Consider the following 24748-nt stretch of genomic DNA (forward strand, 5'->3'; position numbering starts at 1 on the left):
ATATACGTGAATCTTATTTTTACCTCAAATTAAGATTGACCAAAAAATAGTACATTGAAACTAAAATTAAAAGAAAAGCATGGAATAAGATAGAGAAAATCAAAACTACAGAAATATCAATGAAATGTGTCTCTGGAGAGGTCAAAACTCTGAGTTCATTTAAGTACTCAGGAGGCTATCTGTATATTTGATTAAAACCCTTTCCTACAGAAATAGAAATATTTGGGAGTATAATTTTTAGCTACATGTCACCTAAAAGATGCTGCTTTTCAGAAACTTGTATCCTGTGGTTTCAGAGAGTGGAAACTCACGTAGAACCTAGAAAACTTAAATTTCCTTGCATGATTTTATGAGTACCTTAATTAGTGTTATCAAAAGTGTGATTAAAAGATACAGAATAGAAGGTGGGGAGATTTTCTTAACAAAATTGGAAAAAAGGTGGCACTATAATCAATGAAAATGAATTCCAATGAGCATACTATTTAAATGAATTTAATAAAAATCCTATTCCAAGCTGGAAATGTTTCATCTTTCAGTTACTCATGAATGTCACCAAACTACATGAAAAGAGTGCTGGAATCACACGTAGCTGGAGGCACCGGGATTCCTTGGGTTCCATTGCCATACAAGAGGTGATTCCTTTTGAATTTGTGACAGTCCGACATCTTAAAAATCTCACCTGGGAAGATATAAGCTACTTTGGGGGGAAACTACCTTGTGATTTGCAAGTCATGCTGCTTCCCTTCAAGTCTCAGAATCTTCAGTTGCTGAAACATTTACTTGAGGTTTGGTTCAGTCCATGGGGTTGAAAATGATCAGACACGACTGAATGACTAACCAGCACATTTTACCTCAGCATAACTTTGTTATCTTTAATACTGTCTTAGTTGTGTCTACTTGGGATCTTTTTTAATTCTCTCAGAGTCTCAAGTACATCATCTCTAAATTGGAGCTGATAGCACTTCATGGGTCTGTTGTGAATAAGAAATGAGGTAAAACATGTAAAGCAAGTAACACAGCTCATAACTTGATGGATAGGAAGTGAAATGTAAACGTTAATGTTCTCTGTCATGATCATCACTGATTATCTACTGGGGTTTCTAATCTACACAGGATTGATTTTTCCATAGGAGGAAACCTTGACACCTCAGAACATTAGCCTTAATTTGGTCTTTCCTATAGCATATGCTTCATATTTCCAAAGAATGAAGTCACTCCTTCCATTTTTTTGAAAATAGTTGAGCCAGAAACTGAAGCATGAACTAAAGGACATCACACATGGATTGCATATGAAGGTATCCAACTGCACTCAGAGTGGCATGGTATGAAAAACTGACCAATGAGTCCATACTTAATTTTATGCTGTGTGTGATTAGTTGCCCAGTCATGTCCAACTCTTTGCAAGCCCATGGACTGTAGTCTGCCAGTCTTCTCTGTCCATGGGGATTCTCCAGGCAAGAATACTGGAGTGGGTAGCCTATCCTTTCTCCAGGGGATCTTCCCAACCCAGGGATCGAATCCAGGCCTCCCATATAGCAGACAGATTCTTTACTGTCTGAGCCACCAGGGAAACCCTACTCAATTTTAAGAGTTATCAAAACTATCAAAAAATAATCTCACTAAAGAAACCAATGTGAAGAATTTTACTTGGTATAAGTTATTATATTATAAATGATACTGCTATCTCTACTAGTTCTATTTGAGGTCTTGAAGCAACTAGAAGGCAAATTTTCTGTTAAAATAACTTTCTTTTATACTCTTTATTTCTGCATGCTTTAAGTAGCTCCTCCTTCATTATTAAAGATCAGTTATTCCTTGAAAAAATTTAGTGCTATTCTATACAAATATTTATTTCTAAGATCATCATGACATCTAATTTCAGCATTCCATTTTGGCTTCCATATTTCATAGAGAAGCCTTCATTACATCCTGATCCCATCCATGCTATTTTTCTAGTTCATTGACCCATTCTGCCTAATCCCCAGTTCTTCTACTCCAGCACATAGATAAAAACAATTATTAGAATGAAAGCCTGAAATAGGTTTGGATGGGTTTGTGCTGGAATTTACAATCTCTTTAGTGAAGTTATCTACCTCCATTCTTTGTAACTTGGATGGATGCATTAATCATATGGCAGTTATCTTACAATCAGTAACCACGCCCTCCCTCAACAGTGTTTTGTTCAAAGATGGCTTTTAGAGGCATTTTAAGGAATTGTAATAATAGAAATAAATATTTTCACTGAATAATTTAGGACATAACAGCTATATCAGAATATTAGTTTAAGGAATCTGATCTCCAGGTTTCTGTTAGATAAGGAACATTCCCTAGGCAGAAAATGATTGGAAAGCATGGCTAAGAGATGCAAGAGACAAAGTCTGATGACATAATCCGAATTACTGGACCTATGTCTGTCTGACATGAAATCCACCACCTCTTACCAAATCTAGAGATGTGCCTTCTATGTGTGTGAGTGTGTATGTGTTCAGTCATGTCCGACTCTTTGCAACCCCACAGACTGTAGCCTGCCAGGCTTTGCTGTCTATGGGATTTTCCAGGCAAGAATACTGGAGTGGGTTGCCAGTTCCTACTCCAGGGGTTCTTCCCAACCCAGAGATCAAGCCTGGGTATCTTGAACTTCCTACATTGGCAGGTGATTTCTTTACCAGACTTTATTTTTTGGGGCTCCAAAATCACTGCAGATGGTGATTGCAGCCATGAAATTAAAACAAGCTTATTCCTTGGAAGGAAAGTTATGACCAACCTAGATAGCATATTCAAAAGCAGAGACATTACTTTGCCAACAAAGGTCCATCTAATCAAGGCTATGGTTTTTCCAGTTATCATGTATGGATGTGAGAGTTGAACTGTGAAGAAAGCTGAGCGCCAAAGAATTGACACTTTTGAACTGTGGTGTTGGAGAAGACTTTTGAGAGTCCCTTGGACTGCAAGGAGATCCAACCAATCCATTCTGAAGGAGATCAGTCCTGGGTGTTCATTGGAAGGACTGATGCTGAATCTGAAACTCCAATACCTTGGCCACCTCATGAGAAGAGATGACTCATTGGAAAAGACTCTGATGCTGGGAAGGATTGGGGGCAGAAGGAGAAGGGGACGACAGAGGATGAGATGGCTGGATGGTATCTCTAACTCGATGGACATGAGTTTGAGTTTACTCCGGAAGTTGGTGATGGACAGGGAGGCCTGGCATGCTGCGATTCATGGGGTTGCAAAGACTCGGACACGACTGAGTGATTGAACTGAACCGAACTGAGAATCGCCTGGGAAGTTGTGCCTTCTATTGCTACATCTAAATCCAATCAATCAGCCACAGAACTGTCAACTGTACCTTGAAATGTCTCTTGATTCTATTGTCTGCTCTCTTCTCAATTCCACTTAGTTCAGACTCCCTTCACTTCTCACCTACTTATTTCAATAGTCTCAAACTTCCAGATTTTTATCTCTCTCCCAACTTCATCCTCCACAATCCCAATCATCCTTCTATATCACAAAATATGATTCAGTTTTTAATATATCTAAAAGAGATCCTTGTCTCTTACAGTAATCTTTTTTCTAAAGGCTGGGGCTTTTATTTGGGCTATGGAGAGAGAAGATTCACTTTTTCTGTTAGATATAAATCCAAGAGAATACAGCCTTAGGCATACCTGATAGCCAACTTGTGACCAAGAAAGAGAGTATTCCAGATAGAATTAACCTGGAAAAAATGTTAACAGTATCAATATTAGAAAATAGAGAGAGAGGGGAAGAAAAAAAACAGACATAGAAAACATCTTTGAGCCCTTTTATTCTACTGGGCACAAACTCATCTCAAACAGTATGAAAAAAGTAGTCTGATAAGATCTGGATTCTGATTTTTAAGAGATACAGGTAACGTTCATTTAGGTGTTCTACAGATGACCCTTTAGAATATCGTGAGAGATTTCTGTGACTTTACTGACTCACCAGCCTGTTTCTTCTGTTAACTTTCCCTCTTACTGTGAGATCCCTGTTCATTTGAATTATAGCCTTTCTGAACAGTTTACACACAATGTTTTTCCTGTCCTATGTGCTTGATTTTAAGTGAGATATTTTTGTGTAGTAGTTAAAAATATCTATTCAAGATCAGTTTTTGAAAAGATGAGTTATGTGTTATCTTACACAAGGAAGTGAATATAAAATTGTACCTCCTTTCTTTGAATTGGTGACTTAAAATGTGTTAAATTTATTTTAGGTACTGAATTTAAATCAACATGTAATATTCTGTTTTTTAATCCCTTCTTTGAAATTGTTGGTGAATATTTGCATATTTTCACATTCAAAAATATTCAAAAATGCTTTGAAACTTAAACTTTTCTGTTCTAAATATATGTGTCATTGTACACTTTAGCTAAAAGTAATACAATCTGACATCAGTGTTAATGAGAAAAAAGAAAAAATGAAAGATTTTACTAAGAAGAATTGAACAGCTAAAATATGTCCTATGGATATTAAAAGAAAGAAGATGAGACTCAGTGAATGACAGATTGATTACAGCTAGAACAATCTATGAACCACACAGTTTTTCGTATATGGAGGAAATAAAAGTTAGATTAGAAAAAGCAAGTGTATAAGGGAAGTATCTGCGCAACAGGAAAGCCTATTGATAACAGGACTTGAGCTGTTACTAGAATAGAAGACCTAGGTTTAGGGTTTCTCTCTTCCAAATTGTAATTTTAACTTCAACTTCTGGGATAAGGACAGAAAATGAAACTGGAGCAAGGGAAAGACACCAGGCCAGGAGCCATGCTGATCCCACCATATTTCATTTCTTTCTTTCTTAATAGCTACATTATCTTTTTTGCTTCTCTGATCTCCCAATTTACTTCACATAATTATACTAGGTGGTTGGTTGGCCATGATATATAAGGTTTTGAATTAACCTACTGTGATCTCAAATCTCAATTCTGCACTAATGTGTAACTTGAGTTATCTGGAGTAAGTTGCTGCACCTCCTTGAGACTTGTTTTCCTCATATGTAAAATAGATATGCCAACAATATCCCACTTACAAATATACTGTGAGGGCTAAATTAGTTAATATATGCAAACACATGTGCCTCCTCCGGATTAACCATTCTATCAATATTGACCATTTGTATTATCTTTATCACTGACTTGGCTAGAATCTGTTTTCTTTTTTTAATTAAATATCTGACAAGCTTTTAATTATTGAAGTTTCTTAAAACTTAAATTTCTGGCTGTTAACAGTTTCTCCAGGTGTTAGAATGCTCTATTTTCTCACCAGGTTTAGGAAATATCTTTGTCCCTTCTTCTATTTATTCCCTATTTATCTAGTTATTCTCTATTATATTCCTCTACTTATTAAGTTTTTTTTCTAACTCTGATATTGAAGAAAGTCATTTCATTGTTCCACCCAACATGCCCAGAGCAGAGCTCAACTCTTAAAATAATTGATTCTATCCATTATCTACATTCTTATATTAATGAGTATATTGCCATTTCCTCAAAATGCCTGCCAAGAAACAGTCGTGGCAAAGACTCTTGGCTGTGACATTGCTGTAATGCTCAGAACTTTTTGAAGAACTTTAGTTGACTGACTAAAGAACAGAGCTACTGAGCTGAAGCAAAAGAATTGGGCTTAAAAATTCACTGAGATTTCAAGATGTGATTTCATATGCCTTCAGTTCAGTTCAGTTCAGTCCCTCAGTCATGTCTGACTGTTTGCAACCGCATGGACTGTAGCACGCCAGTCTTCCCTGTCTGTCACCAACTCCCAAAGCCTACTCAAACTCATGTCCATCACATTGGTAATGCCACCCAACCATCTCATCCTTTGTCATCCCCTTCTCCTCCTCTCTTCAATCTTTCCCAGCATCAGGGTCTTTTCCAATGAGTCAGTTATTCACATCAGGTGGCCAAAGTGTTGGAGTTTCAGCTTCAGCATCAGTCCTTCCAATGCACAGTCAGGACTGATTTCCTTTAGGATTGACTGATTGAGTCTCCTTGTAGTCACATGCCTTGGCTGGGTAAATCTGTTTGTCCTCTCTGTGAGGTGGGACAAGAATAACAGGTAAACCCTTAAGAATATTTGAATTGAAATCCTTCCCTAACCTCCTCTAGCAGTCTCAAAAGTTTTTTTTCTGGAAAAAAGTGTAGATTTTTAAAAGACCTTTTCCTTCCAACAAGGGCCCCTGTCTTCACAGGTGTTTCATTGCCTCCACCTGCCTGGAAAAATAGTAGTTCTTTGAATCAGCAAGGTTGCTATTTTGACCATTTTATTTGTCTTTATTTGAGACTTTATTTGAGAAAGTCATTCTCATGACTTAGCCATTCTTGCTTTTCACCAGGGCAGGAAAAAATAGAGTCCTAACTTCACATGACAACTTCGCACAACAGCTTATCAGAATCTGACCCTAAAATCAAGGCAAGGTCTTTCAACGGGATGCCTCAGTGACTTAATGTAAGTTGTTGTTGTTTAGTCGCTAAACCATGTCTGACTCTTTTGCTACGCTGTAGGACAGTAGCCTGCCAGGCTCCTCTGTCCAGGAGATTTCCCAGGCAAGAATACTGGAATGGGTTGTGTTTCCATCTCCAAAGGATATTCCTAACCCAGGGACTGAACCCACAACTCCTGCATTGTAGCTGGGTTCTTTACCACTGAGCCACCTGGGGAGCCCTGACTCAATGTAAAATAGGAGCTCACTGGCACTTTTTTCAAATTTCTCAAGATTCTTAATGATACAACCTTATGAAGATGAAAGGGGAGCAAGCTGGACTATTTGGAATATTCTTATGAAGTAAGAATCAATTTAATCTGATTATTTTGTAATTCCTCTCCATCATCATTCAATTTTAACATCTGATTTCACATAGATTTAAAATTCCCTATTAGAATATATTTCTAAGAATCACACTTATTGGCCATGCATTGTCCTTGAGGTGATATTCCATTGCTTTCTTTTTTACTCTTGAAGCTCCCTGCTTGGCAAACAAGATCCTAAGTAGCAATCATACTTCCACTACAACTTGGGAATGAAGCATGGTAATAGAACTTGAAGTCAGTCAAAGCTATCCAGTGTGGCAAGGCAATGTGTGAAGAAAGTATCAGAATTTAAAATACCTAGCTTGTTATATGGTGGTATGGGCAAGCCATTTACTCATGTTCAGTTCTACAGTGCACCTCAGAAGATTTATTACTGGGATTAGAGCTGAACTATGGTATTTATCACTTCAGTTTTGCTCTTTGTTCCTTCATTGTCTAATAGCAAAGGTGGAAAGAATTAGAAGCTTTATAGACAAAATGTAGAGGTTGTGTCAATCTTCTGGTTTTCCTAAGAAGAGAAAATAACTTTAATATAACTTTAAACTTTAATATGTTTTAACTTTAATAGAGTTAAAACATTCAAAGAATCATAGAGCCAAAACTTCTTGGTGAACCACTATGAAGCTTGAACCACTATTAAGTGATTCAAACAATATTTTAACAATTATTAAGTTTCCTTCACTATGCTGAGAACATTAGGATATCTAAAATTCTGTTTTCAAAGAGTATAAAATCTCCAGAAGGTAAGGTTAAATTGGAAAAAATCAGGATTCAAGAGGGTGTAATGACATCAAAAACTAAAATATATAAAAGTATTTGGAGAGGATTACCTGCCAAAATTATATTAATCCAGATAAGGAAAGCATCCAACCTAAAGTTTACGCAACTGAAGATACAGCAACATCATGAAAGATATCTGAGAAGTTCAAATGGCAAGCAGTTACATCAAACATAACACCAACTCCCAGCTACTAGTATGTCTTACTTATAATGCTCAAGGGGCTTCTGGAGAGAAGTTAATTGCTATCTAATGAGGATGAGTATGTGCTTTGCTTGATAACAGGTCAATTTGTGCCAAGTTTAGGGATCCCCCAATATTCAGCCTTCCTACAAGAGAGCATGTGACACTTGCCCTGCTTTGCACACTTACCTAGGTGAGACACTTCACTACAAATGCTGTCATCTTTTCCCACCGCTTTGCACATTTCCCTAGGTGAGACACTTCACTACAAATGCTGTCATCATTTCCCACCACTTTTCAAAATCTTTCTCATCATTCAATGGCTAAATCAAATTCTACTTCCTCCAGAAAACTTTCAAAACATCAATATTATTCATTGCTTATTCACATTTCCTATGATCATCTTGTGTCTCCAAACTGAATCATGTGTGTTTGGAGAGAAAGGGGCAATGTGTGGCAGAGACAACACTAAGTATTCACCAAATCATGTAATTTAGACACATCTGAAGACTCCATTCAAGCTCTTTGTAAGTGTGGCCATTTGATTAACTTTGATCAATGTAATATGCATGGAAACGACACATCCTATTGATACTTTCAAACTTGCCTTGTAAAACTACTCCCTTGTCCTGTTACCTTTCTATCAAAGCTAGGAAAGCTCTGAAGCTAGAAATGTGGTGACCCAGGTATAATGAGCCTACATTCCTCAATGGGGAAGTGATTTCCATAAGAAGTGATGAACAAACAATTTCCACTCTGGATGTTGAATTAGTAAATAAACTCCTTCATTCAAACTCATTTACAGAAAGCTACTGAAATTTGTTGTGTTTTATGGGAAGTAGTACTAAGTACTGTCAATACTATAAATTACAAACCTTATATTATATAGGTCTTACACAAAACTTATTGTGGTTCAATGAAAAATTCCCAATGAAAATTAAAATGGTCTTGAGAAATCTTATAAAAGACATGAAATTAAAATGGCATAAAGTACCAATTATGTTTCCATATTAAAGGAATAGACATCTTAGCTAGGGTTCATATCATTAAAACAAGCATGGCAAAGAATTATAATAACATATCATTGACAATGTAATTGAAGAAAGTAAGACAGACTATGGATTAGAACACTAGTAAAAAAAAAAGAAAAGAAAAGGAACCTAGCAGCCCTCTGTCTGGCTAGAGCTAAACCAATAATCCAGAGTCATAGGAAAATGGATTTTTGTTTTATATAAGCCTATTTTTCAGTAATCCAAATTGTCTAGGTCAAAGATGACCATACTGCTCCAATAGATAATAAATTTCCTGTGTTTTTGAAGCATCCAAGCATGTGTTCAGCATTGACTTATCAGGAATATTTTAGAGAGAATTATGGTTAGACTAAATGCTACAACTATCTTTATTTTTGAAGCTCTCTAGTGGAGAATGAAATTAAAAGATGCTTACTCCTTGGAAGAAAAGTTATGACCAACTTAGATAGCATATTCAAAAGCAGAGACATTACTTTGCCAACAAAGGTCCGTCTAGTCAAGGCTATGGTTTTCCAGTAGTCATGTATGGATGTGAGAGTTGGACTGTGAAGAAAGCTGAGCACCAAAGAATTTATGCTTTTGAACTGTGGTGTTGGAGAAGACTCTTGAGAGTCCCTTGGACTTCAAGGAGATCTAACCAGTCCATTCTGAAGGAGATCAGGATCAGCTCCAGGATTTCTTTGGAAGGAATGATGCTGAAGCTGAAACTCCAGTACTTTGGGCACCTCATACGAAGAGTTGACTCATTGGAAAAGACTTTGATGCTGGGAGGGATTGGGGGCAGGAGGAGAAGGGGATGACAGAGGATGAGATGGCTGGATGAAATCACAGACTCAATGAACGTGAGTCTGAGTGAACTCCGGGAGTTGGTGATGGACAGAGAGCCCTGGCATGCTGCGATTCATGGGATCGCAAAGAGTCAGACACGACTGAACAATTGAACTGAACCAAACTGAGTGGAGAATATAACAATATTGAGCGTGACATAGGAAAAGTAATGGAAACTCAATTACCACTTTTACCTGTAACTCTCAGTTCCCGCAACTAGCCCTGCTCTTTACCTGAGAATATGAAAAGTTACAACCAGTCATTCATGCTAATATCAGCAACCCCTCCAGATGCATGACTATAGGAGGGAGAAAATAAGTCTCAGAAATATACCAGTTACTACTAATCAGAGGAAACCCATAACCTTCCTCCTGGGAGAAAATATCAGGACAATATTGTTTTATGCATTACAGGGTACTCTTTGGGGTAGTCTCTTTCCTCTTCCAGTTATTTCAGTCTCCACAATGGTGGTAGTGAATCTAGTACTACAGTATTTATACACTCACAAATGCCTTAATGTATTCTTGGAAGGACTGATGCTGAAGCTGAAACTCCAATACTTTGTCCACCTGATGCAAAGAATTGACTGTTGGAAAAGACCCTGATGCTGGAAAGACTGAAGGTGGGAGGAGAAGGGGACAACAGAGGATAAGATCGTTGGATGGCATCACCAACTCAATGCACATGAGTTTGAGTAGGCTCCGGGAGTTGGTGATGGACAGGGAAGCCTGGCGTGCTGCAGTCCATGGGATCACAAAGAGTTGGACATGACTGAGCGACTGAACTGAACTGAACGCCTTCTATATTGGTCACTCAAGGCCATTTGTGACTGATGCTGGAAACTCTCTGTCTTTTTTATGTAGCTCCTCATTTGTAAACCACTCCAAATCCACCCATGTAAAGACCACTGCCCAGAATTAAGCCTCATATCTTATTCCATTTTATTACTACCTGGTTATTTTCCAGTTTTCATCACTTACAAACTCTGACAAAGGTATCTGTATTGCACAATTATCCCTATTTTTCCAGGTCTCAGGACTGACCTTTCTGTCTGTTAGAGTGAAAGAAAACACCATAGTCTGAGAGAGTGTGCGTCTCCTTGTTCCTCTCTAATAAGCAGTTTCTATTCTCAATTGCTTCCTTACTTGAATATATTTTATTGTCTCCACTTTCAAAGGATAGATCCATTTGCAAAAACTCTGAGTCTTCTCTATTTCAAATTTGTCACTTTCAACTGGCTTTATTCATTTTCATCTCTCTTGTTATTTACAACAAAAGAAATCTCTGCCTCTTCCTAGAGGTGGCATACTCCAAGGGAATAATTCATTTTGCTTCTTTGGAGCTCAACTCCGTTAATGTCACATTACACAGCACAGGTTTATCTAAATATATCAACCCCTGATCTTTTGAAGACTCTCTGTTTCTGCTTTCAGGTCTGACTCATCCCTGCTAAAATGAACTAAGGATCATAGCAGGAAAGCATAAAACTTTTCACTTTGACTACAAAATATATATGCCAGAGAAAATACACTGTTTGACAATTTATAAATATCTTAAGACGATGAATTGAAAAAAAAAAAGCTAATAGGAAGAGAAGTCAAGAGAACAAGGAATTTATTGATCATTCATGAGCTACGTAAACATTTGTGTCAGTAGCTTTGCTTATTATTGTATTGTTCATTGGTACTAGCTTCCTTTGTCTTTATTCAAACAGGAGAGATTAGAGAAACAGTGGATTTAATGTTCATGACCAAAAAAAAAAAAAATGCTAACTAAAGAATCAGAGGAAAAAGTCTTTCATTAGCTGCTAATTGTAGTTATATTTCATAATGTAAACACGAAGAGAAATCCAACTCATATATTTCTATGTTTTTCCTAATGTGAACATAAGCTTTTTTTATGACTTTTCCCTTAAAAGAGAGTATAGTGATGTCATTATTAGAGTGGATGGGAATAACTGTCACTTAGTAGCTCTGGAACTTTAGAAACTTAGCATGTCTACATTTTAATTTTCACATCTGTTAATCGAGAATAATTATGCAGTTGCTGGAGAAGGCAATGGCACCCCACTCCAGTACTCTTGCCTGGAAAATCCCATGGATGGAGGAGCCTGGTATGCTGCGGTCCATGGGATCGCTGAGAGTCGGACATGACTGAGCAACTTCACTTTCACTTTTCACTTTCATGCACTGGAGAAGGAAATGGCAACCCACTCCAGTGTTCTTGCCTGGAGAATCCCAGGGATGGGGCAGCCTGGTGGCCTGCCGTCTGTGGGGTTGCACAGAGTCGGACATGACTGACGTGACTTAGCAGCAGCAGCGGCGGTGGCGGCAGCAGCAGCATACAGTTGCCATGATGGTTAAATGAGATTATACATGCTTAGTTTGTTTGCAATATAAAACTCAGGCATTTGTGTCTTCTCTGGGCAAGCAGTGGGAGCCATCAAAGGATGTTACTCAAGACAGTCATATGGTGAGAGGTAGGCTTTAGAAAAAATAAGGTGGCATTAGGCCAAAGTTAATAAAAAGAGGGGAAAGTTGAAATGGGCAAAGATCCTGCCTCTAGAGAGGGCCAAGTGGGATTGGAAGCACAGATGTAAATGTGAGAGCAAATGGTAAAAGTGAAACCTATAATAATTCACAATTAATGAAGAATGGAAATCCTCAAAATTTAGGTTTGAAGGGTTAGCAGCATATTCTTGATCTAGGTCCCCATGTTCAGTTGGAAATGCAGTTACAGGAAAGATGCATGTATGTTTAATATCTCAGTTGTGTCCGACTCTTTGTGACCCCATTGACTGCAGCCCACCAGGCTCCTCTTTTTATAGTGATTCTCTGGGCAAGAATCCTGGAGTGAGTTGCCATGCCATCCTGCAGGGGATCTTCCCAACCCAAGGATCAAAGCCAAGTCTCCCACATTGCAGGTGAATTCTTAACCATCTGAGCCATCAGGGATGCCCACAGGAGAGATGAAGAATTAGGTATTTACATTGTAGTTATTTACAAAGTTATCTTAGAATACTGGAATAGATAAAAATAATAGAAAGTTTAAAGGAAATTTAGGAAATTCTCAAAATGAGAGCTGAAAAGTAAGCTGACCTTTAAAAATAGGTGAGGAATGAAAGGAATTAATCAGGATGAGTAGTCAGAGAATTATGATTATGAATAATGGCATTAAACAAGATCCACAAGAAACCAGAGAAGGGAGGTCATGCAAAACACAAGCTAAGAAAAGTCTGTGTTTATTAGGATGATGATAATGATTATTGTATTGACTCAACATAAATCTAATGATATTCTCAAAGGGGATTTTTTCAGAGATTGAAAAATCAAATATAATTTTTAATGGAAATGAACAAACAACTGCATGACCATTTTTCAAAAGCAAATTGAAAAAAATAAAACAAATTTAGAGGACAATATAACATCAAAATGTCAATCAAGGTAAAGAATCAATTTGGAAACAAACTCTCTTCACAAATAATGCTGAAATAACTGTATAGACATATGGGGAAAAAATGAAACTTGAATTCTGCCTCACATCATACACAAAAATTAATTTGAGTGAGATTATAGACCTAAATGTAGATGCTAAAACCAAGAAGCTTTTAACAATAAAGACTGCTACTGCTGCTAAGTCGCTTCAGTTGTGTCCGACTCTGTGCGACCCCATAGACGGCAGCCCACCAGGCTCCCCCATCCCTGGGATTCTCCAGGCAAGAACACTGGAGTGCGTTGCCATTTCATTCTCCAATGCATGAAAGTGAAAAGTGAAAGTGAAGTCGCTCAGTCATGTCCAACTCTTAGCAACCCCATGGACTGCAGCCTACCAGGCCCCTCCATCTGTGGGATTTTCCAGGCAAGAGTACTGGAGTGGGGTGCCATTGCCTTCTCCAATAAAGACACAGAAGACCAACTTTATGACTGGGGGCTGGTCAACAAAGGGTTCTTAAAAAGATCACAAATGCAATAACATTAAAATATATATAACCCATCAGAACTAAAAACATCTGTGCATTGAAAATTTATTAAGAAAATGCACACTTAAAAATTTAGAGGACATAGAATAAAAACAAATGCATAATTATAGAACATAGATTAAATGATAAAGTAGCAGTATTCACAGGGATTTAGGGTAGGGATTTCATGTAAATAGAACTGCATGGGCACAGATACACAGGCATGAATGTCTAAGCCTTTTGAGTTAAGGGATATTCATACATGACTGGAGCATAGTGTGTCTGTGACATTTGTAACAGAAGAGTCTGGATGGACATGCAGGACCTGCTGACAGATATGGAAAGAGATCTGATGGAGATGAGGATCTTTTGAAAGATTTTAAACAAGCGAACCACATGATTTCATTAACATTTTAGAAAGACCACTCTACTGCAAGCAATGTAGAGAATGAATTAAAGAAAGAGACTGCTAGGGAAATTTATAGAGAATTTCAGTAATCCACATGAGGCTTGACAGAGAGGCAACCTATGCGATTTACAGAATGGACAAAATAAGGAAGGTGATGGATCATTTATAGTAGCATTCTTTGGGTCAGGGAGTTAGAGGATAGGGTCATTCTTTGAGCAGAGAATAGTGTCTTTAGGAATCAGATTAGAGAGGTAAACTATATTTAGGGTATAGCCAGGCTAATGATTTCATGGTGAAAGTAGGCACATATTTGAAATGGAAGCCTATGATGTGAAGAACTGACCCATTGGAAAAGACCCAGATGCTGGGCAAGACTGAAGGCAGGAGGAGAAGGGGATGACAGAGGATGAGTCCACCAACTAGATGGACAAGAATTTGAGCAAGTTCCAGCAGCTGGTGATGAACAGGGAAGCCTCACATGCAGCAATCCATGGAGTCACAAAGAGTTGGACACGACTGAGCAGCTTAACTGAACTGATGATATTAGATTCTAGGAAATGAATTCAGCAGCAGCTAAGGGAGGCAAAAGGGTTGGAAGCCAAGTGGCTCAAAGAACAGATCAAAAGGAGATTAAGGAGTGGAGATGGTAAAAGGCAAGGAGATCTCTTCTCTACAGAATGGAACATATTTCCTCTGTATGGCTCATCTACAACATGGACACCAACCACAATCACTAAATTGATGACTATGGCACTTAATCTTATATAGTAAAATTAATCTTGAGTTACATCCCAAACTCCAAAATAATATTTTTAGCTTCTCTCTAGATTTCTTCACTTCCATATTTAATAGACATCCTAAACTTTACCATGCCCAAATCTAATTAATAACATTGGATCAAGATCAGGACTTAAAATATTTTATAGCCAAAGCATCACAAGTTTCAACATAGAAAGAATGCCAGATGACTCAGAATGACAACCATCAATAAAGAGTTAGAACAAGCAAACTACCACATACTGGCTAAATATAAAATCTGTCTCAAACCACCTTAATTTCCATGTCTTTGTGTTCTAAATCTCAGTTAGTAATACTATTGGCTGGTCATCTATGTGAGATAACTTGGAGGTATCTTCTACCCCTTTTTCCTATCCACTTTCCAAAGTCGTCAAGACTTGTCAATACTACCCTTAGAAAATCTCTTGATTAAATTTGCCTGAATTCTGAAGCTCCAATACTTTGACCACCTAATGTGAAGAACTGACTCTCTTGAAAAGACCCTGATGCTGGGAAAGATGGAAGGCAAGAGGAGAAGGGGATGACAGAGGATGAGATGATTGGAGAGCATCACCGACTCAATGGACATGTTTGAATAAATTCTGGGAGTTGGTGATGGAAAGGGAAGCCTGGCATGCTCCAGTCCATGGGGTCGCAAAGAGTCGGACACAACTGAGCGACTGAACTGAACTGAACTTAGACCATAATATTTTAAACCTCTTGAAAGCATTTTACATTTTTTTCTTTTGCCTTTTGTAGAATTAGGCTGTGGGGAATGGGACATAATTTAATGGACCTAGGACTCCACCAATAGTCTAGCCCAATGGAGATGCTGAGAAAATGCCATGTGGTATACAGGACTCTACATGAGAGAACAACAGTGAAGACTTTCAGGTAGACAGACAGATTGTTCACCAAAGGGTTTCAACCCTTTACAGGTCTTATTAGAGATTTCTCTCCTACGGGGATGCACTAACCTGTTATTTCTCAGACATTCAGTGTTAAAGACTACACCAGGAGCAACCACTGATGCTGGATTTTTACCTTGGCCATAACCTCTGGTAAACTGTGTTGCTCTCACCCTCATTATATCCTTTCTAACCACCCATTGCTCATTGGTTCCAAAATCATAGACACATGCTCAGACATATTAAATTCCCTGCTGTTTACCAATGAGCTATGTTTCTCTCAAACCCTTCTGAAGCTCCAAATCCCTCTCTTCCAAATCAGGTGCACTACAACTCATTGTTCAAGATGTAGCTCTATCTTCTCTAGAAATCTTTCACAAATATCACACTCACAGAAATGCTACTTTTCTCCTTTTCAGTGTTTTTGCTGCACTGAATATATAACTCTATGGTGGCCGATCATAGAGTAAGACTTGATCACTGAGCAAGATTTAGAGATAATAATCATTATCAGTGATTCTGCTTGCTGCTAAAAAATAAATGAACTGTTATAAGGAGATACATTTGCATATTCACAGACATTTAAATGATGCTGAAGAATAGAGATCTGGGGCTCTTCCTCTCCGAACCCCTTAATATGACACCCTCTTTACCCTCTCATTTCACCATTTCCCTCAGTTAGAATGTGGCCAATGGTTGAAACCAGTTTTGATGGCACTCAGAAGTGAAGTTCTGAAAAGATCTGGGAAAAGGGGGTGGTGGTGGGGAGCAGAATTCACTAAATGTTTCCTACCAAGCATATGTAGCATAGAATTGAACCTAAATATTCTATCAACTTCAGAGACATTTCATGTTTTTAAATTTCCATATACTAACTTAATTGATAGCCTTAGGATAGCTGGTTTAAAGGCATATTATGCCCCTTTGAAGGAGAAAGCAGACTGCAGCTGAGAAGTTGCTGAAACTGATACTGAACAGAAGCATTTTACCATTTTAAGATTGTAAGCAATCTATTATTATAATAATATTGATTATGTATGTTCTTTGGGCTATGCCAAAGCCTTTGACTGTGTGGATCACAATAAACTGTGGAAAATTCTTCAAGAGATGGGAATACCAGACCACCTGACCTGCCGCTTGTATGCAGATCTGGAAGCAACAGTTAGAACTGGACATGGAACAACAGACTGGTTCCAAATAGGAAAAGGAGTACGTCAAGGCTGTATATTGTCACCCTGGTTATTTAACTTATATGCAGAGTACATCATGAGAAATGCTGGGCTGGGTGAAGCATAAGCTGGAATCAAGATTGCTGGGAGAAATATCAATGACCTCAGATATGCAGATGACACCACCCTTATGGCAGAAAGTGAAGAGGAACTATAAAGCCTCTTGATGAAAGTGAAAGAGGAGAGTGACAAAAGTTGGCTTAAAGCTCTACATTCAGAAAATGAAGATCATGGCATCTGGTCCCATCACTTCATGGAAAATGGGTGGAGAAACAATGGAAACAGTGCCAGACTTTAGTTTTTGGGCCCCAAAATCACTGCAGATGGTGACTTGCAGCCATGAAATTAAAAGACGCTTACTCCTTGGAAGGAAAGTTATGACCAACCTAGATAGCATATTCAAAAGCAGAGACATTACTTTGCCAACAAAGGTCCGTCTAGTCAAGGCTATGGTTTTTCCATTGGTCATGTATGAATGTGAGAGTTGAACTGTGAAGAAAGCTGACCGCTGAAGAATTGATGCTCTTGAACTGTGGTGTTGAAGACCCTTGAGAGTCCCTTGGACTGTAAGGAGATCCAACCAGTCCATTCTACAGGAGATCATCCCTGGGTGTTCTTTGGAAGGAATGATGCTAAAGCTGAAACTCCAATACTTTGGTCACCTCATGAGAAGAGCTGACTCATTGGAAAAGACTCTGCTGCTGGGAGGGATTGAGGGCAGGAGGAAAAGGCGACTACAGGGGATGAGATGGCTGGAAGGCATCACTGACTCAATGGACGTGAATTTGAGTGAACTCCAGGAGCTGGTGATAGACAGGGAGGCCTGGTGTGCTGCGATTCATGGGGTCTCAAGAGTCAGACACGAATGAGCGACTGAACTGAACTGAACTAATGCTTTTTAACGGTCGTGTTGGAGAAGATTCTTGAGAGTCCCTTGGACTGTAAGGAGATCAGATCCAGTCAATCCTATAGGAAATCAACCCTGAATATTCACTGGAAGGACTGATGTTGAAGCTGACGCTCCAATACTTTGGCCATGTGATGCGAAGAGCCAACCCATTAGAAAAGACCCTGATGCTGGGAAAGATTAAAGGTGGGAGGAGAAGGGGATGATAGAAGATGAGATCATTGGATGGCATCACCGACTCAATGAACATGAGTTTTAGCAAGCTCCAGGAACAGTGAAGGACAGGGAAGCCTGGTGGGCTGCAGTCCATGGGGTCACAAAGAGTCCAACACAACTGAGTGACAGAACAATGACAAATAAAGATATTCAAAGAGGATTTCAAAATAATAATAATACCTGCTTCAGAGAGAGAGAGATATATCATATTTCAATAATTATAACCTCATTGCTTCTCTTATTTTCTGTAGTGTGGATTCATTAAAAGCAAGCTCTTTTTATGATAAACTCCTATCATTCTTCATCCCAGCTTGCATCTCACTTTCAGGTAAAGAGACTGTTGAAAAAAAATTCACCATACTTAGTGACACCTTAGAATATAATGTGTTATGTTCACGTAAGCTTCTAGTAATTAACTGGGAGTCAAGCTCTGGTATCAACAGATATTCATATACTGATAAGCAAAGGTAAAGAAAGGACTGTTGCTCTAATGAATAGTATGTATTAGGATATAATTTTCAAAGTAGGAGACTGGACCTTGATGATATTTTAATGAGGAGTAGGATGCTTTTATAATTTAGAATTATTCATCTCAAAAGCTCATTAGCAATCACAATCTCTAGTGTAACAAAATTTATCTAAGGAAGAAATGTGACAGGGCTAAACTATAACACCCAGAGTAGAAATGGCAGTGTTTGTAATTTTCCCATTATGATGCTATAGTATTCTTTGTTTTAATTGAAGTATAGTTTACAATATAGATTTACAATACTATGTTAGTTTCAGGCATATAACACAGTGAATCAATATTTTTGTAGACTATATTTAAAGTAATTATAGTATCCTTAACCACATTTTTCCTACTGGTAGTGTGCTCTCTTCTCACAGGGCTGTAAAATGCTCACATTTTGCTGAGCCCCCAAAATATGGGAGGATTCAGAATAACTGAAATAATAGCTAGGGCAAAATTGCATGCTTTTATGTTTAATAAAAAAGAAACAGAAATGGTTTTCTTGCTGTGAGAATTTCAGAAAGCTCATCAGGGAGACTAACAGAACTCTGGACCCATTTGTTTTGACTCAGTATGCAATACAGTCAAAATGATGTTGCAACTCTAAGGTCCTCCTGTCTGGGAAGTACTTCCAAAATAGTGAATAAAGAACCTGTGAAAAACTTGCTCCTCTATAAAAGTACTGGTGAATATTGTATCAAATGTTTTAGGATTATAAGAATTAATAAATGCTTGCAGGAATTAGAGTTGCATTTATTCAAGAAAAGGCTGAATTAAACTAAAAACTGCAAAATTGCATGTTTTAACTTGCCCTGTTCCAAACACTCTCTAACTATATACTTGCCTTAAAACAATAACAACAGCAACACACCAGCAGCCATGACAATGTGAAAATTAGTCTCTAAAGCGTTAGGAGCATATCTGGGTTGAAGTTTTATAAAAAGTCCTTCTCCTCAAAGTACTGCCACATTGGAAGGACTGAGGCTGAAGCTGGAACTCCAATACTTTGGCCACCTGATGTAGAGAACAGAATCATTGTAAAAGACCCTGATGCTGGGAAAGATTGAAGGCAGGAGGAGAAGGGGTTGATAGAGGATGAGATGGTTGGATGGCATCACTGACTCAATGGACATGAGTTTGAGTAAGCTCTAGGAGCTGCTGATAGACAGGGAAGCCTGGCCTGCTTCAGTCCACTGGGTCACAAAGAGTTGGACATGACTGAGGGAGTGAACTGAACTGAACTGAACTGAGTTAGACAGATGCCTGAAAAAGCCCCATTGAAAGGGCTGGTCATTATTTGACATTACTCAGTGATCACCCAGTAGGAAAAGGCCTATATTCAGAATTTATTCAAAGAAATAATATAATTTTTTTTAAATATCATAGTTGTCTGAAGTGGTGATATGAGTTGGGGAAAATAATAGGTTTGAAAAAAATGTTGAAAGAAAGATCTGGGACATCCAATGTTAATAGGAAATTTGAAAAGCTTTAAAACATTCAAATTTTGAAGCCTATGTACATGTATTCGAATATGTGTGTTCTGAAGGAAAGACTGAGAAAGCCCTAATCTATCATTTATATCTAATTTGAAGTTCTGCACAAACAGGATGTCAAGTCCAAGACAGAGTTGGGAACTGCTGGAGCCCTAAAGCTCTATCCCAACATAGCACACAGCCCACAGCCCCCAGCCCACAGCCCCTTGAAAAGTGCTAGAAACTTTCTGGTTAAATCATTTAGAGAATTTTCTGTCTAATTATTAGCTGAATACTAAAGAAACTGATGAGATGCTTAAGGAAATACAAACTGTATATATAATTAGGCCAGTGAACTCCCTAAACAAAAGATTAGCAAAAACAGACACAATGGCAAGTAGCAACAACAATTAACTCTGAGGGGGGAGGTCTGATTTCCAATATCACCACACTGTATTATTTAAACCAGTTTCAAAAGAAAATTGTAAGACACAGAAAGAAATAGGAAAGGTTGGTAATAGCACATGGAAAAAAATAAGTCAATTGTTATATAGCAGAAATCAACATAACATTATAAAAAACATTTTTTTAATTTAAATAAAATATAGAGGGAAAAAAAGAGGAAGACCAGATGTGGAATTAAAAGGCTTTAATTTGGCTATTGCGAATATGTTTAAAAAATTAAAGAAAATCCTATCTACATAATTAAAGAATACAAGAGAACCAAGTATCAGAAAATAGACTAAGTCAATAAAGATAAATTGTTTTTAAAACAAGCAAATAGAAATTTTGGATTTACAGCTATAGTAACTGAAATGAAAAAATTCACCATAAGGAATCAACAGCAGATTTGATTTGGCAGAAGAAAGAGCATAATTAAGGATAAGTCCATTGAGATTAGCTAGTCTTTGAAACAGAAAGAGAGAAACAAAGAGAAGGAAAATGAAAATAGCCTGAAATACCTGGGCAACAACATTAAATGTACCAACATACTTAATGGTAGTCCTAGAAGGAAAGAAGAAACAAAGTGTGGAAAAATAATACCCAAAGTAATAATAGCCTGAATTTTCCCAAATTTAATTAAAAACATTAGTCTACATCTGCAAGCAGTTTAACAAGCTACAGGAAAAATTCAAGGAGATCTACATCTAGACACATCATAAACCGTCAAAAACCACAGACAAAGGGAGAATCTTGAAAACAAGTGACAAAGGAAAAACATAGATAAGTCGGACTTCACCAAATTTAAAAAGCTTTGTGTTTCCAAGAAAAGTGGAAAATCAAAACACAATAGAAGACATTATTTATAATCATAATTTAATAAAGAATCTATGCTTTAGAACACCTAGAAAGTCTTATAATTTAAATTCAAAAGACAAATAATAAAATTTAAAATGGGCACAGTATTTGAATACTTATTTTTGCAAAGAAGATATACAAATAGCCACTAAGCATGTGAAAGGACCATCTACATCATTGTTCTATAAGGAAATATAAATCAAAAACAAACTAAGATACCATGTCACACACACCAGGATGGTTAAAAATAAAAATACCAACACTAACAAGTGTTGACAAGGATAATGACAAGTTAAAACTCACATATTGCTGATGGGATTGTAAAATAGTACAATCACTTTGATAGTACCTCCAAATGTTATATAGAGAATTTCCATATAACTGAACAATTCTATTCCTAGGTATATTCCCAACAAAAATAAAAACATCTCTCCATATAGTCAGTTGTATAAAATATTCCTGAGAATTACCTATAATAGCAACAACAACAACAAAATAGTAAACAACCCAAATTTCCACTGACTGATGAATAGATAAACAAAATGTGATGCATCTATAAATGGAATATCATTCAGCAATAAAAATGAATGAAGTATGGATACACACCATAAGACAACTGTAACTTGAACACATGTGAAAACATTGTTTCACAGGAGACCACATAAGAAATGCCCTAGAAAGACAAAAGCATAGAGACAGATAGTAAGTTTCTGTTTGTTAAAGGTTGGAGAATAGAGAAATAGGAAGTTTCTTTCATGGATGTAAAATTTCCTTTTTGAAAACAGGAAAATGTTATACGATTAGATAGTGGTGATGGCTGCACAAATCCATGAACATAGTAAATAACTGAGTCAGTTCAGTTCAGTCATTCAGTCGTGTCCAACTCTTTGGGATCCCATGGACTGCAGCTTGCCAAGATTCCCTATCCATCCCCAACTCCCAGCCCAGAGTGTGCTCAAACTTATGTGAAATCGATGATGCCATCCAACCATCTCATCCTCTGTCATCTCCTTCTCCTCCTGCCTTCAATCTTTCCCAGCATCAGGGTCTTTTCCAATGAGTCAGTTTTTTGTATCAGGTAGCCAAAGGATTGGAGTTCCAGCTTCAGCATCATTTCTTTCAATGAATATTCAGGACTGATTTCCTTTACTGGTTGGATCTCCTTGCAGTCCAAGGGACTCAAGAGTCTTCTCCAATACCACAGTTCAAAAGCATCAATTCTTCAGCGCTCAGCTTTCTTTATAATCCAACTCTCACATCTAAAACTCGACTACTGGAGAAATAAATGAAAGTGCATTTAAAAATGGTAAACTCAATATTACAGGAATTACCTCAAATTAAAAAAAAAAAAGACCATTCCATGGGCTTGGATGGTAATGTTACAGAAATAACTTATGTTGAATAATACTGAGGAAAGTACTAGCAGATGTCCTCAGGACAAAACTAGGAGGATGTTCTTTGTGTGAGTGTGTGTTGAGATGAACATACTTTGTTCCAAATATCAAAATGAAGGAGGGAGGAAAAAGAGGACACATGGGTATTTTGCATTTTGATTAGCTCAAGGACCTCCCCCTTTAACATCAAAAACATTTTGTATTGAGGTATACCCATTTAACAATATGTTGTGATTGTGTAGTTTCAAGTGAACAGTGAAGGGACTCAGCCATATATATACAGGTATCCATTCTCCCCCAAACTCCCCTCCCAGCCAGGCTGCCAAATAGCATTGAGCAGAGTTCCATGTGCTATGCAATAGGTCCTTGTTGGTTATCCATTTTAAATATAGCAGTGTGTTATAAGGATGTTCCTGATGGGATTCCAAATAGTCACCAACGTCTCACTAAAAGTGTTATTAGGTACCTCTGCTGTACAGCTCTCCTCTTTTCCAGCTTGCCCATAAAATTTACAGATATAACTGGATTTTAGAATTTCATTTGAGAGTTTGTCTAAGCCTTGTAATGAATATATATTTGATAAGTTCAGCTCAGTTACTCAGTTGTGTCCAACTCTTTGCAACCTCATGAACTGCAGCAAGCCAGGATTCCATGTCCATCACTAACTCCCAGAGCTTACTCAAACTCATGTCCATTGAGTCAGTGATGCCATCCAACCATCTCATCCTCTGTTATCCCCTTTTCCTCCCACTGTCAATCTTTCCCAGCAACAGGGTCTTTTGTAACTGGTTGGCTCTTCGCATCATGTGGCCAAAGTATTGGAGTTTCAGCTTCGACATCAGTCCTTCCAATGAATATTCAGGACTGATTTCCTTTAGGATGGACTGGTTGGATCTCCTTGCAGTTCAAGAGACTCTCAAGAGTCTTCTCCAATACCACAGTTCAACAGCATCAATTCTTCAGTACTCAGATTTCTTTATAGTCCAACACTCACATCCATACATGACCACTGGAAAAACTATAGCTTTGACTGGATGGACCTTTGTTGGCAAAGTAATGTCTCTGCTTTCGAATATGCTGTCTAGGTTGGTCATAGCTTTTCTTCCAAAGAGTGAGCATCTTTTAATTTCATGGCTGCAGTCACCATCTGCAGTGATTCTGGAGCCCATAAAAATAATGTCTCTCATTGTTTCTACTGTTTCCTCATCTATTTGCCATGAAGTGATGGGACCAGATGCCATGATCTTTGTTTTCTGAATGTTGAGTTTTAAGCCAACTTTTTCACTCTCCTCTTTCATCAAGAGGCTCTTTAGTTCCTCTTGGCTTTTTGCCATAAGGGTGGTGTCATCTGCATATCTGAAGTTATTGATATTTCTCCCAGCAATCTTGATTCCAGTTTGTGCTTCACCCAGCCCAGTATTTCACATGATGTACTCTGCATATAAGCTAAATAAACAGGGAGGCAATATACAGCCTTGACGTACTCCTTTCCTGAGTTGGAACCAGTCTGTTGTTCCACGTTCAGTTCCAACTGCTGCTTCTTGGCCTGCATACAGATTTCTCAGGAGGCAGGTCAGGTAGTCTGGTATTCGCATCTCTTTAAGAATTTTCCACAGTTTGTTGTGACCAAAGGCTTTGACATAGTCAGTAAAGCAGTGGTACATGTTTCTGGAACTCTTGTGCTTTTTTGATGATCCAGTGGATGTTGGCAATTTGATCTCTGGTTCTTCTGCCTTTTCTAAGTCCAGCTTGAATATCTGGAAGTTCATGGTTCACATATTTCTGAAGCCTGCCTTGGAGAATTTTGAGCATTAATTTACTAGCATGTGAAATGAGTGCAATTGTGCATTAGTTTCAGCATTCTTTAGCATTGCCCTTCTTAGGGATTGGAATGAAAACTGACCTTTTTCAGTCCTGTGGCCACTGCTGAATTTTCCAAATTTGCTGGCATATTGAGTGCAGCACTTTCACAGCATCATCTTTTAGGATTTGAAATAGCTCAACTGGAATTCCATCACCTCCCCTA

The sequence above is a fragment of the Ovis aries genome, chromosome 22 (assembly GCF_016772045.2).
Source record: "Ovis aries strain OAR_USU_Benz2616 breed Rambouillet chromosome 22, ARS-UI_Ramb_v3.0, whole genome shotgun sequence".
NCBI lineage: Eukaryota > Metazoa > Chordata > Mammalia > Artiodactyla > Bovidae > Ovis > Ovis aries.